Consider the following 14,292-nt stretch of genomic DNA (forward strand, 5'->3'; position numbering starts at 1 on the left):
TTGAAGCTGTCATTAAAACTTGTAGTACTCCGTCACGGCGGAGGGCTGACCGTGCACCCAAAAGCGGACTCTACCAGATGAATATTTGTTTGGAAGCTTGGGGTCTGCTAAATATAAAAATTGATGTTAACAAGAAATATTCTAGGGCGCACTTTCTCTTCTCAGTCAAAATTCAACTATATCCTGAAGAGCGATGCACGAGCATTTCAGACGCTTGCCTCTGAAAAAAGAAGTTCTCAGCCAAATTACGAACTCAAACTGGTACTTTTTACATATAAATGTTTAGTTGGTATCTTTTGATGATCACAAAATAATTTGCGACTGCTTTGGCCGAGGATGCTGGTGACATTATCATTATTATGAACCCTACCCTAAATCCAGGAAAGACGTCGTCCAAAATGTAGGTCAGTTTTTATTAAAAATAAATTCACACAAGACTAGTATTGTTGTTTGGCTTCTATGAATATATTTTTGTCAAGTATGATGTCTTTACATAATATCTGTATAATATGAATGGATTTGAACCGTATACTATGTCACTATGACCTTCCAATCTTCCTAACCCCCAGCCCAGTAAAGCGTGCGAGACGTATCCAGAAACATGTCGCTTTGTGGTGCGAGTTCAGTGTGACATGCATAGTTTCCAGAACCCCATTTTTGACTTTTAAAGTTTATCTACATACATTTAGCAATGCACGAGCAAAATATGACAACTTAATGGTGCCTTTTGGTTTAATGCTATGGTAAAAATGCTAGTGATAGTGTTTACAGCTTGAAACAAAAAATAACAGAGGGGAGTAGTCTTTCTCAATCTGGTTCAGAGCATAATGCATTTCACTTTTAAGAGGTAGCATTATATCTGATAAGAGCTAGAGCCAATATAATGATGCTGAATATTTGAAAAATGAACTTTGGGACTCATCTGAGTAGCAGGAGAGCCTTCGTGGTCGTCAGCGTAAGGCTTGCAGTCTTCAAGGCAATTCCCAGATGAACAACTTGACACTGCGTTCGTTTATTCGCCCGTTTCTTAAGCTAGAGATTTGAAACTTTACACGCGTCTAGGACTATATGAACGCTTTACAATACGCAAATATAGTTGACTCTCGCATTATTTAAAGGTCACAACAAGGTCATTACCAGGTAAAAACGAGGGGAAACAGAGGGAAAGTACCATTTTCTGCAACTGTTTGTAAGAAAGCTTTGATATTCAATTGGTTTTTTTGGGGGGATTAACGCATCTCTAGACATGACAATCATCCGATTATCAGACATCAATTGTGGAGGTCACGACAAGGTCATTACCTGGTAAAAACGAGGGAAACCCGAGCGAAAATACCATTTTCTGCAACTTGTGTGTAAGTAAAAGCTTTCAAACTCCATCTTCTTCTGGGATTGGCGTATCTCTAGACATGACAATCATCTGATTAACAGTCCTCAATTTTCAAGGTCACAACAAGGTCATTACCAGGTAAAAACGAGGAAAACCCGAGGGAAAGTACCATTTTCTGCAACTGTTTGTAATAATGAGCTTTCAAATTTAATTGTTTCCTGGGATTAGCGCATCTCTAGACATGACAATCATCTGGTTAACAGTCATCAATTGTGGAGGTCACGACAAGGTCATTACCGGGTAAAAACGAGGGAAAACCGATCGTGCATCGTGCATCACTCTTTAGGGTATAGTTGAATTTTGACTGAGAAGAGAAAGTGCGCCCTTGTTAACATCAATTTTTATGTTCGGCAGGCCCCAAGCTTCCCAAAAATACTCATCTGGTAGAGTCCGCTTTTGGGTGCACGGTCAACCCTCCGCCGTGAAGAAGTATCATACATTTTAGAGGCGAACACCGGGCGGAGGAGCAAAAGAGTTACAGTCGCCTTGTAAAAACGTTGATTATACTGACGGCAATATAAGTATTAATAGTGATCGTATCGGTGGTGGTTGTGGTACAGAGGAGCCACCTACCCTCCCCCGTTAGACGACCTTGACAAATCTGCAAAACGCAGGTCTCAAGATAGAGGGAGACTTAAAATGAGCGTAAATTTACAGATTAAATCAGAGAACCAGGATCTTAAAAGGGAGTGAGTCTTGAATTGGAAGTGTCTAAAAAAGGAGGGCTCAAGTGAAGTAGAAGTACGGTATTGCGAGGAAAAAACACCCAGTACCTCCTTGTTGTTGTTGTTGTTGTTGTTGTTGTTGTTGTTGTTGTTGGTGGTGGTGGTCACCGTGTTGCGCATGCTGGGCTGGCTGGTGAGCTAGGTTGACTTTTCCCAGAGCAAGACGAAGTCGTGAAGCTGCACGCTGTGATGGTCCTTCTTCCTCCGACTGTCCGCCATCACTCTCCTTAGCCCCGCCATGCCCTGCGTGACGTCGCTTCCGCTTCCGGTTTCTGCGTCCAGTCATGGCTTGCACTGACCAAAAAATACTGAAAAAGATAGTCTCGGCTAGCCCTAACTGACTTCGACCAAGACTGAAGACCGTCAGTCGAGCAAAGAGTGTCCTAGTTTGAGATACTTCCAAACACGATCACGCGGAACACTTTGGCTGAGGAGCACGAGAAAGTTAGGGGAAGGGCCCCTAATATGGACCACTTTTTGTTTATTGCTGATAACTAGCTTGTTTTCTTGCGAAGAAGTTTTATTTTGTGGTTGGTAGTCCTTCTCTCTTAGGAGCCTGGGCGCCCAATATGGACCAGTGAAGCAGCCTTCACGAATCACTGTAAAAAGCCCCCTATACTTCAAAATAACATGATACAACTTAGTGTGCAAGTCAGACTAATTCAAATATGCTTTAGATTTAGCTGTTTCGGGTTGATGAGAGCATTATTTGAAGCACACCAGGAAACTGAAGAAGCTTATCAAAAACAGAGTGAAAATAAGTGGAATTATCAACTTCCACACAAAAAAGACTATTTGTTGTTATTTTGTGAAATCTCGATGGCTAGTTATAGGTTATTTTCAGCAAGCTTCTTAATGAATTAATTAAAATTGCCTTTAGTTTTTATTTTCTTCGATTTGTTGAAGGTGGTCCATATTAGGGGACTCACACATACTTTAAGATTTTGCTATTATTTTTTGTTTGCAGTAGAAACTCGGGGTACACACTGTTAAAATGTAACAAATACTGTCTTTGCTGTCATAGCCATTTTTGTGTTTTGAAAGCTTTGGCTGTGGACAAAAACGAGTCCGTTTTAGGCGGAGAATTTAGAGTGAACGCTGCCAAAAGTGAAAAAAAGCGAAAAAGCCTAACGGTTTTGAGGTTTGTGTTTCTGCATTTGTTTTGACATGTGCAACTTATCCAGACTGTGTCATTTAATGCTATTAAATGCTATTGCAAGTGTGTTCCATAAGGGTAGAACTGCTTTTTTTCATGAGAAGATTTAAATCGTTCTGTAAACCATTTGAGGCAGACTGGGCCTTAAGAAAACAGAACTCATGGACTTTTTTTCTCTCCATTTGCATGTCTTCAAGCAAGTAGGTTTTCGTCCAAATACGTTATGTCTGAGTTGTCCGCACCAGAGATGAATGTTATGTACATACAGTCGAACATTCTAAAGTTTTTGTGTGCAATAGAGTCAGGGCCGGACTACCGGGGGGGTTATGGGGGTTGCGCAACCCCCCCCCCCTAGCCTAAACATGTACCTTACTTATTTAATTTTTTTTTATTATTGCTTATTTTATGCCGTTTCATGCAAGGAGCGACCATTTTCCTATCTCAGAATATGACCTACCCGTCAGCTTCAGGGGGCTTCGCCCCCTGACCCCCACAACGAGGGGGGGTTCTAGGGTTTCCGGACCCCCCCCAGCCAAAAAATAAAAATATTGAATGAGGTATGCATTTCTTTATTTTACATTGAGTTTCAATTTTTGGGGTATTAATCAGTGACAAAATCTGCTGCCTGAAACTGGTAATGATCATCCTCAGAATGCACCAGATTGCACCATTTTGCATCTTTTTTTCAAAATTTTCCGGGGGGGCATGCCCCCGGACCCCCCTAGCAAGCTAGGCGCTTCGCGCCGTCGGCTCGGCGCTTTGCGCCTTCACAACCATATCTTCACAGTATACTTTTGAAAAAAACCAGTCATAAAATGAACTGATCCGCCCATGCCGCCGGGGGGGACATTCCCCTGGGCCACCACTGGCAACCCCCCCCCCTCCTCTTCGCCTAGTCCGGCCCTGAGAGTAGTCATAAAAAGACATGTCTGCACTCTCAGAGCTATTGAAGATTCAGGGTGGTTTCTGAAAACAAACTGTCCGGTGAACAGTACACAATGAATAAAAACCTGTTCTATCTTTAATTTAGATTACAGATGAAAAGAAGGGTGGTGGTGGAATTACACTATGCATGTGTACGCGACTCATACTGCTGAAGCTTTAACCCTTAGGCTGGTTGTCGCGACATATGTCGCGCTACTTTACGTATACTGTCACCTGGTTGTCACGACATATGTCGCGCTACTGGCTCAGTCTGTTTGGTCGGTTCCGATTACCTCCCATGGATGCGAAAACCTATATGACCGTTTTTCTTTATTTTTCTCTCTGTTAAATTCACCAGTGGCTATGTAACATCTGTTACATAATTGCACCAGTGTAAGGGTTTTAATTCCTGTGCCTGCGTTGCCCGATTTTGGATGTTTGGCAAGGCCCGCTCTCACCTTGACTGACGCCGGCCACAGGCGGTAGGTATCGTTCACTGCACAAACACTATCATAATAAAAACTACAGTTCTATTGTATGATAGTGTTGGTGCAGTGAACGATACCTACCGCCTGTGGCCGGCATGCGGGTTATTGATCCCTGTTCTTCACGCTTGCCATTTCTCAGAAAAGCCGAACGATATTCATTTGTTTATGTGGGCTGCAAATCTCACGCGCACTCGGTGTTCGGGTTGTTGTTGTTGTTGATATTTTTGTTGTTGGTGTGTGTGTGTGTGTGTGTGTGTGTGTGTGTGTGTGTGTGTGTGTGTGTGCGTGTGTGTGTGCATCTGTGTGTGTGCGTGCGTGTGTATGAGTGTATGTGTGCGTGCGTGAGTGTGTGTGCGTGTGTTTGCGCGTGCATGTGTGTGTGTGTTAGTGTGTGTGTGTGTGTGTCAGTGCGGCGTGTCAGTGTGTATGTGTGTGTGTGTGTGTTTGTGTGTGTTAGTGTGTGTGTGTTAGTGTTAGTGTGTGTGTGTGTGTGTGTGTGTGTGTGTGTGTGTGTGTGTGTGTGTGTGTGTCTGTGTGCTATGTGAGAGTTAGTGTGTGTGTTTTTTTAGTGTGTTTTTTACGAGTGTGTGTTTACGTTTGTCTCTCCTCCTCCCCCGTCCACTATGTCAAACTCCGTTTTCGGGAAAACGAATCTGCTGCCTGGGTCGTCTTCATTATATATTGATTACCTGCGCGTGTTGTTCATACCTTACTGACATGACGATGAACAGCTTCGGTCGGATATCGTCGGTTCCTGAGAAAATGAATCCTACAAGACAATTATTGGCTAGAATGTAACTAAAACCCAAGCACAACACTGAATATGCAATTATCTGTGACATGTTATGATCATATACGTCTATTGAAGGTAAAGCTTCCATCCTGGAATTCGTCGAAGATTTTATGTTAAATAAGAAAACTAATCGTTGTGGTTAAGCAACTTGTTTGTGGGATTTAAATTTATGTTTTATTTTTCACGAATCATAATGATACCACACAAGTCATTGAAAAGGCTCTGTGATAAGAGAAAATTGTCTCTGTATTTAACTTTTCATTTCACATTTTTTCACATTTAGAGGACTGGGTGGCCGAGTGGTAACGCACTTGCGCTCGGAAGCGAGAGGTTGCGAGTTCGACCCTGGGTCAGGGCGTTAGCAATTTTCTCCCCCCTTTCCTAACCTAGGTGGTGGGTTCAAGTGCTAGTCTTTCGGATGAGACGAAAAACCGAGGTCCCTTCGTGTACACTGCATTGGGGTGTGCACGTTAAAGATCCCACGATTGACAAAAGGGTCTTTCCTGGCAAAATTGTATAGGCATAGATAAAAATGTCCACCAAAATACCCGTGTGACTTGGAATAATAGGCCGTGAAAAGTAGGATATGCGCCGAAATGGCTGCGATCTGCTGGCCGATGTGAATGCGTGATGTATTGTGTAAAAAAAATTCCATCTCACACGGCATAAATAAATCCCTGCGCCTTGAATATGTGCGCGATATAAATTGCATAAAATAAAAAAATTAAAACAATTAAAAAATAAATCCCTGCGCTTAGAACTGTACCCACGGAATACGCGCGATATAAGCCTCATATTGATTGATTATATTATCAACTTAAATTTCTCTCCTCTTCCCCAAATCCCCTCGTGTCATACTCCGTTTTCGGGAAATTGAATCCGTTGGCGTTGCCAAGATCGTCAGTGTGCATTTATTGATTAGGCTAACTTCGCGTGTTTAGGGTACATCTTACAGGAGTGGCAACGAGGCAGACGGTTTGCGTTGGTTCCTCAGAAAATCGGAATCCAACAAGACAATTATTGACTCGGATGTAATCAAAACCCAAGCACAACACTGAATATGCAATTACCTGTGACATATTATTATTATGTGGGTCTTCAGTTAGTAAAGCTTACGTCCTGGAAATCGTCTAGTTTTTTAAATTTTTAATTATTTTTGGGAAGTGAGAAAACATTTTTTCGTGGTTATGCGTGTTGTTTATGGGAATAAAAACAATGTTAACAAAGTTAGGTGGGTTTTTTCACGAATGATAATGATTTTTTTTCTTAAACAGATCTAGACAACGAAAGTCAGTGACTGAAAAGGTCCTGCGATAAGAAAGAATGATCTCTCTATTTTGTTTTTTAATTTACATTTCTGTATTATGTTATCAACTTAAATTTGGTTTCCCATTTCAATTGTACAATCAAGACAGACTTGCAAGTTCACATGCGTATTACAGCTGAAAGAATTCAAAAATGTAAGCGAAATCCAATTTTAAAAGGAGCATGAAATAAAATTGATTTTATTAAAATCACAACTTACCAAAGAATATGGAGCTCAATTGACAAAGGAATGGATGGCGAAAATATTCAGATAAGATTACTCTTGGTGCTAACTGTCATCACTATCATCGTCGTCCTCGACGCCGTCGTTCTTGTCATCATCATCGTCTTCGTCATCATCTTCATCGTCGGAGAGACAATCAGATGGAATTTCAGATGTATTTTAGTGAAACTCTCAATTCTTAGTAAATGCGATATGTTTTAGTGTTCAATGCAATTCTTAATTCTTAGTTAATGTGATGTATTTTATGTCTGTAACCGCCCGACACTGCATGGCAATTTTCCTTGATTTTATAAGGACTGTAAAATGTTGAGTCTTGAGTCTTGAGTCTGAGTCTGAGTCTGAGTCACTATGGTCGCCATCATAGTCACCATCATTATCATTAACATCACCACAACACAGCACACTATCAGCAACACCAGCAGCTGTAACCTCAGCGAATGCTTTGTTAGAAAGCGCACGCTGTTACGCTGTTGTTACGCAATGCATACTGTCAGTGACTATACCTGGGTTTATAGTGTCGGCGGCTTACCAGCTGCCACCAGATTGCTGCTGGACTGTCCTTCCTAAATACACACACCGGCGTTTACCTTGCTTCCTGGAGACAAGAATGTTCTCAGAGGAGCACACAGCTGTTGGCAGAATATAAACAGTTTGCTGGTGAAACGAGAGTTAATGGTTCGCCTTTCAGGCAGGCTGGCACCGCACTGGCAGAAAGCCACCTCACTCTCTCGCCGCAACTTCGACTTCAGTTAACATGCTGAACTTGATTGATTGTGCGTGTGTGTGTGCGCGCGCGCGCGCGTGTGTGCCAGTGCGTGTGTGTGTGCGTGTGTGTGTGCGTGCGTGCGTGCGTGCGTGCGTGCGTGTGTGTGCCGCGTGTGTGTGCATGCATACGGTACGTGCGTGTGTGCGTGTTTTTCTGTGTATGCGTAAGTGTGTGTATGTCAGTGTGTGTGCGTGCCGCGTAAATCAGTCTATGTGCGTGCGTGTATGCGTGTGTGTTTGTGGGGGGGGGGGGGGGGGGGGGCTGGCTTGCTTGCTGTGTCTCTCTCCGTATGCGTGCAGTGTGAAAAATACTTTGATGGATTGTTTTGCAAGAAAACCACTGTGTCCGTTATGAAGAAATTGATTACACAAAAAGTCCCACTGTGCAGCAAGACTACACAGACTGTGGATTTTAGCACGCACCACAGTGGATCGATGGTCCATGTACCAATTGTAACACGCACCATACTGAGTGGATCCATGGTCCATGTACCAGCCTGGCACTTTCTGAAGCTGAGTGGAATTGTTCACTAATTGTCCCTTTCAATGCATCTTTATGGGCAAAGCCGACAGCTGTGTTTAAAGATATCGACTTTCTGCCGGGTAAACAAGAAACTACCTGTGAAATTTCAAGTATCCCCCGAAATCGAAATATCGCTGCCTAATCATAAACTACTTAGTGGGGGGAGCGGAGAAGTACGTATGTGCTTAGTTGTTAACCCTTGATTTGCAGTAAAAACGTAAATCTTCAACTCGTTTTCTTCAAACTTTCGGAGCATTCGTCGTAAAATGCCCACGGAATCTAATAGCGTCATTTAAGACTTTAGTAACGTGTCTAAGAGAGAGAGAGAGAGAGAGAGAGAGAGAGAGAGAGAGAGAGAGAGAGAGAGAGAGAGAGAGAGAGAGAGAGAGAGAGAGAGAGCGAGCGAGAGAGAGCGAGATACGGAGAGAGAGAGAGAGAGAGAGAGAGCGAGAGAGAGAGAGAGAGAGAGAGAGAGAGAGAGAGAGAGAGTGTGTTTAAGGCAACACACAAACAAAGAAGAACCCCCGCCTTTCCAACTTGGTAACCCCCCCCCCCCCCCAAAACAAAACAACAACAAAAACCACACACACACACCGCCTAGACTGATAACCGACAAATCATTGAGTCTAACTGTGACTGATGGAGAGAAGGCACCACACAGCACATATAATTGTTTAGGTCGTAAAATTGTCATGCGTCAAGGGCCATATAACAAAGATTTATATTCAGATGCACAATCTTGTCAGTTCAATAATCTGTTCTCTGGGCGAAGAAAAACAAGTCGCGTGAAGCAAAAATAAATACATTTAGTCAATCTCATGAACTCATAGAATGAAACTTAACGGCACTGCATTTCACGAAGACAGCTTTTCTTTGAACAACCAACAGGGCCGGACTAGGCTAAGAGGAGGGGGCGGGCTGCCAGTGGTGGTCCAGGGGGATGTTCCCCCTGGCGGGGTCAAGGGGCAAAGCCCCTTGTGGGAGTCAGGGGGCGAAGCCCCCTGAAGCTGATGGGTAGGTCATATTCTGAGATAGGAAAATGGTCGCTCCTTGCATGAAACGGCATAAAATAAACAATAATAAAAATGCTTTAAATAAGTGAGGTACATGTTTAGGCTAGGGGGGGGGGGGGGGGGTTGCGCAACCCCCATAACTCCCCCCCCCCCCCGGTAGTCCGGCCCTGACCAAGGACTGTTTATCGAAAATGTCATTTCAAACACGACAACTGATCCAAAGCTAGCGGGTATTACTCTTGACAACACCGTGATTTGAAATTGACAACAGCAGTGTTTTTTACAACGAAGAACTGCAAAATCTCACCCCTACTGCATTAAAGTGCGTCTAAACCCTCCAAACAAAGTTTTGAGTGTGTGAATAGGGTTTCCAGTTATGGCATTTTTCGGCACTGAAACCGCTCAGCGCTTAGTCGTTCGCAAGGAAACGCCCACCGACATGCGAGCTAAATTTGCTGATCCGGACTTTGCCGAGAAAACCCGAGAACTACCGAAGCGCCAGCTGGTAACTTGTGACGTACTGAGGGGAGCAGAGCGAAATGGCGGACACTCGTGGTGCAGGCAACTTGTGGAACAACAATCGCGTTGTACCGTATCAGTTCGAGCCTCCAGCACAAGAACATGAGAGGAATGTGGAGGAAAATAATCATATCGCCTTGGGAACACAGACTGGTGAGTAACGAATTCACGTTTACCGTGTAGATTGAGTAAGTCATACGATGATACGAAGGCGAAAGTCTCATTGTTTACGTTTCTAGCGGTGTTTTTTTCTCTCTGAAGAGAGCAGTGGCAAGTTACATTTTTGGAATTAATCTTATTGTTTCTTTCAAGTGAAATCTAAGAATACTTCCCACATGTGCACATTCACAATACTTAGTCGAAGAATGGAGACGAATGATTCAAGTGAAGTTTGTGCTACTTTCAGGTGTGAATGTGGCAACTGTGTGGTGATGGAGAAAGTGGAGGAATGCAACTGCTGCACTGAGTCTACTAAAATCATGGAGAAGCTGAACAGTCGCAGGTATGTATATCTTTTCACTTGGCATGTTATTGGTTTGGAAGAATGAGGCTATCATTATTTAATTTTATTATAACATGTTATGAAAAGAACAAAGGGAAGGTGTGACTCTTTTGTAAATTTAACATTATATATAGATGTAGAGGTTAATGGCTATTAATTACTAGTACATGTACTAGTCTGTAATGCCTTTAAACTTCATCGTGGCGTTTAGAAGTTTAATTCTTATACTTAATTTATAGTTAAAAATAAGTTATAACAATAGTGTTATATTTGCAGACCTCTCAAAAACCCTGGCATTACTGATTACATGCATCACGCAGCTCCCAGCCTTTCAAAGCGTCTGCCTGAACACAGATGTGCTGGAGACAGCATATTACCAGTACCGACAGGAGCATGGCACTTTCCAGGCTACTCTTGAGGAGTAAGTGACAAATCTTATCTTTCTTTACCAAACATGTGCTTTTTAATTTCATGAGTTGGGATTAATGTTATTTCTACTTGTGACATTGTAAAAGCTATTCTGGAAATTCTAAAATGTTGTGGCAGACACTTCTAGGTTTGTTCCACATGACATACAAACATATTCATCCATTCATTCACACGCCTGAAGAAGAAGGTGACAGAAGATTGTTTGTTTTAATTACCAGGTGTAAAGCAATCCTTGATCTTCGTCTCTTAATAAATGACAAAGTTGGAAGTTGGTCAATTACAAAAACAAGGACAACAACAATCAAATTATAAAACAAACAAACATGTGCAGAAATAGTATACACAGCACTCATCAGTATCAACAGTAAAAATGAAAATTGTATCCTGAGATCTTTCCACACTGAAGTCCACAAGTGAATCAGTGTTTATACTCTTTGTGTGAAACAAGATAAACTTAATGCTGGAAAGAAAACACCATTTTTGGAAATATCTTTATTAGTTTATAAACATAGAAGTGAGGTAAAATTAAAGATTTACAGGGATCTTGTCATGAAAGACAATATCACACATACACGCACACACAACCATGAAACAAGCCATTCCCTCATTAGTCAATCCTGTATACGCAAGGAACAAGTGTTCCTCCCTCCACTCTCCACACATTTTGTAAAAACCCTCTGCTGGAGTACAGAACAAACCCTAATGTCACAGATTCTTTTTTTTATTTTCCAGGAAGTACCGCTACATAGGATACCGACAGTTGGTGAGGTGGTGTCATGGTGTGCTAGGGAGGAAAGTCAGGATACCTCTACCTTCATGTGCGGTACGGGCCATCAGAAATGCATTTCCTTCCGAGGATACTTACAGAGGATTTGAAATTGAGTGGCCCGAGCTTCCATGAAAATAGTAAAATGAAAATGTATGTTTTAATTAGAATAAAATGCATCACTTATAAAATAAAACAGTAATCCCATTCAAGTGAATTTTGTTCTGTATGTGGTTGATGTCAACAGCAGTGGGAAAATGTGGGATCAGTTAATTAGGGTATCTTGTACTGTAGGTTGCAGCAGCTTTTTCTCTGAATGGGTGGTGGTATGCAGCGGCCAAAGAGTCAGGTATGTCACGAAATTTCGCAGGGAGAGAAGTTTGTGAGTCCCCTGGATTCTCGGTCAGCTTCTCAGAGATGTTGACACAGTCTTGACACGTAACCTGTAAATGTAACGATGAATAGCTCAGGATAAGATAGTCGTGAAAAGACATTATCAGTACTGAACCAAGTTCAGTTTTTATGCTTGCAGAAATGCATAAACTAAGAAGAATGCTGCAGTTATAGGGGATACCCAACTGGGAAAATATTGATAGTCTGTAAATGTAATCTTTCTCTCTGTGCCTTTTCCCCTCTGCAGTTGTGAGTGTGTGTGTGTGTGTGTGTGTGTTTACATACTGTGCACATTTCCAGAATTCTGAACAAAAATATGAGTATGAGAAAAGATTAGTATCTTTACTTGTGTGTGTGTGCTAAAAAACAGCAGTCTGTAGTTACCCTGCGTGTAACTTACCGTAAGTTGGTGGCCCTTTGGACTTTCTCACACTGTACTCTCCTTTTTTTGCTTTTTGGAATAATAATAATAATATAATAATAAATGAGCATTTATATAGCGAAACATCATAACTTTACAATTATGCTTTTTGCGCTTGAAACATTTAAAATTAAAACACAGTTATACAAATAAAACATGATATGCACCGATTCCTTTTCGTCTATAAAATTACCTCGTCGGTCAAGGCATATCAAAAACATGAATAAAAAAGGTAGTGAAAAACAAGGAAATACCAGCTGAATACCCTTAATCAAACAAAACATGTTATCAACAATACTGAAAACAACCCTAGATGTTCATATACATTATCACATGTGGATTTCCTTCCTCGATCATCAAGCGCATCACCTATGTCCCCATTTTCATTGTAATGCAGAGCTGCAAGGAACAGCCTGAAAACACGACAACAATTCAAAGGCACTGAATCAATGACTTTCAAATTCAAAACTTGTATACATTTATACATGTATAACCTCATATATTATAAATAATGTACCCTTTCTTCCCTCCTGTCTCTGATTCTCCCTCACCCTCTCTGTCTATCTCATACTTTCACCCATCTTTAGAGAAGAGCATTGTTTACCTGCAGTACATTCCCAAGTATATGAGAACTGAGGAGGTGTGTTTGGGGTACACAAAAAAATCGAGCCGCACTTGCCTTCAAAACTTCTCGTTTCCGTCGCCTCTTTCTCCGGTTGGATTCTACGTCAACCGTCTCCACTGTCTTTTTTGCTGCATTCAATCTCTTCTGAACATCGATGCACGTTAGTGGCATCACTGACGGGACAGCATCCTCCTTCTACCTCCGTTTTGGACGATAACCGAGTTCGAATTCGAACAAGGGTGCTGTGAACTGGTCTGCAAATGCATCGTCGGCAAAATGCTGTCCGCATACAACTTGGTAGTCTTTTGGTTGTGAAAAATCTTTTCTGGAAGTTTTCACAAAGTTAATCCAAGCTCTCCTTATGTCAGTGAGGGACTTTAGAAAACCCCTGAGTGCTTTAATTATTCCTTGTTTGTTTGCCGAGGTAATATTACAGCCGTAAACAACACAGAGTCTACCCATGCTGGCACTGGCAGCTTGATCCAAGACCAAGTGCTCGCAGCTGTGGCGGCTGCTCCCCTTACTACGTCATCAGTGGAGAAAATCTATTTTTAGCATCATCGTTTTGTTTCAGCAGAAGGCTGGCACGCTGCTAGCTTTGACGGGGTTTTCCCACTCGCTGCGTGAGCTACTCGCGTCTTTGGGCCTTTTGAGTGGTGGGGATGGAACACATATGAGTGTATGTTTGCATTGGTAATAAGAGTTTTTGTTTGAAAATTTGGGTTTAGATGCACTTTAACTAGTTTAATTTAACTGCCCACTTCATGGTAGTGAGATGTCCTACGATGTAATGCCTCGGTCTCACATATACGATTTTTCAGAAGTGTCGGGGATAGTTAAGTCGGCTAGGTCGGAAGTGTCGGATGCAAATTCGGCTCCAAATTTCACTCCCGACCTGTCCTTACGACTGATCCGACCATGTAGCCGACAAGCAGACGACAACCACCCGACTTTAGGGCCGACAAATCCGACATGTGTCCAGACACTTCCGACTGCAGTAACGACAATTCCGACTGCAGTTACGACAGGCCCGGCTGAAAAACTTCCGAACAATAGCCGACTCTCACGACCAGTGTAACGACTAAACCGACTAGCTAACGACTGTCCTAACGACAAATCAGACTGCCCTTACGACTAATCCGAACGAAACTATGCTACCGACAAATCCGACCACCCTTACGAGTCTTCCGACTACCGTTACGACTAATCAGAATCGCCTTACGACTAAACCGACACGCTTACGACAACCACCCGACAAATTTCTATTCGTCTGAGTCGGGAGGCTCTTCCGACTGTTTTGAAAATTTCAAA

The 14,292-nt window shown here is 42.3% G+C and overlaps 1 long non-coding RNA gene across 1 annotated transcript; it reads left to right on the forward strand.

Annotated features, from left to right (window-relative positions):
- Positions 1-9,864: 9,864 nt before the first annotated feature.
- LOC138948402 (uncharacterized) lies at positions 9,865-11,754 on the forward strand. The gene is made up of 4 exons (XR_011449986.1): positions 9,865-9,998; positions 10,252-10,347; positions 10,624-10,768; positions 11,509-11,754. It is a non-coding gene; the product is annotated as an uncharacterized lncRNA (long non-coding RNA).
- The last annotated feature ends 2,538 nt before the right edge of the window (positions 11,755-14,292 follow it).

Source organism: Littorina saxatilis, linkage group LG15 (assembly GCF_037325665.1).
Source record: "Littorina saxatilis isolate snail1 linkage group LG15, US_GU_Lsax_2.0, whole genome shotgun sequence".
Taxonomy (NCBI): domain Eukaryota; kingdom Metazoa; phylum Mollusca; class Gastropoda; order Littorinimorpha; family Littorinidae; genus Littorina; species Littorina saxatilis.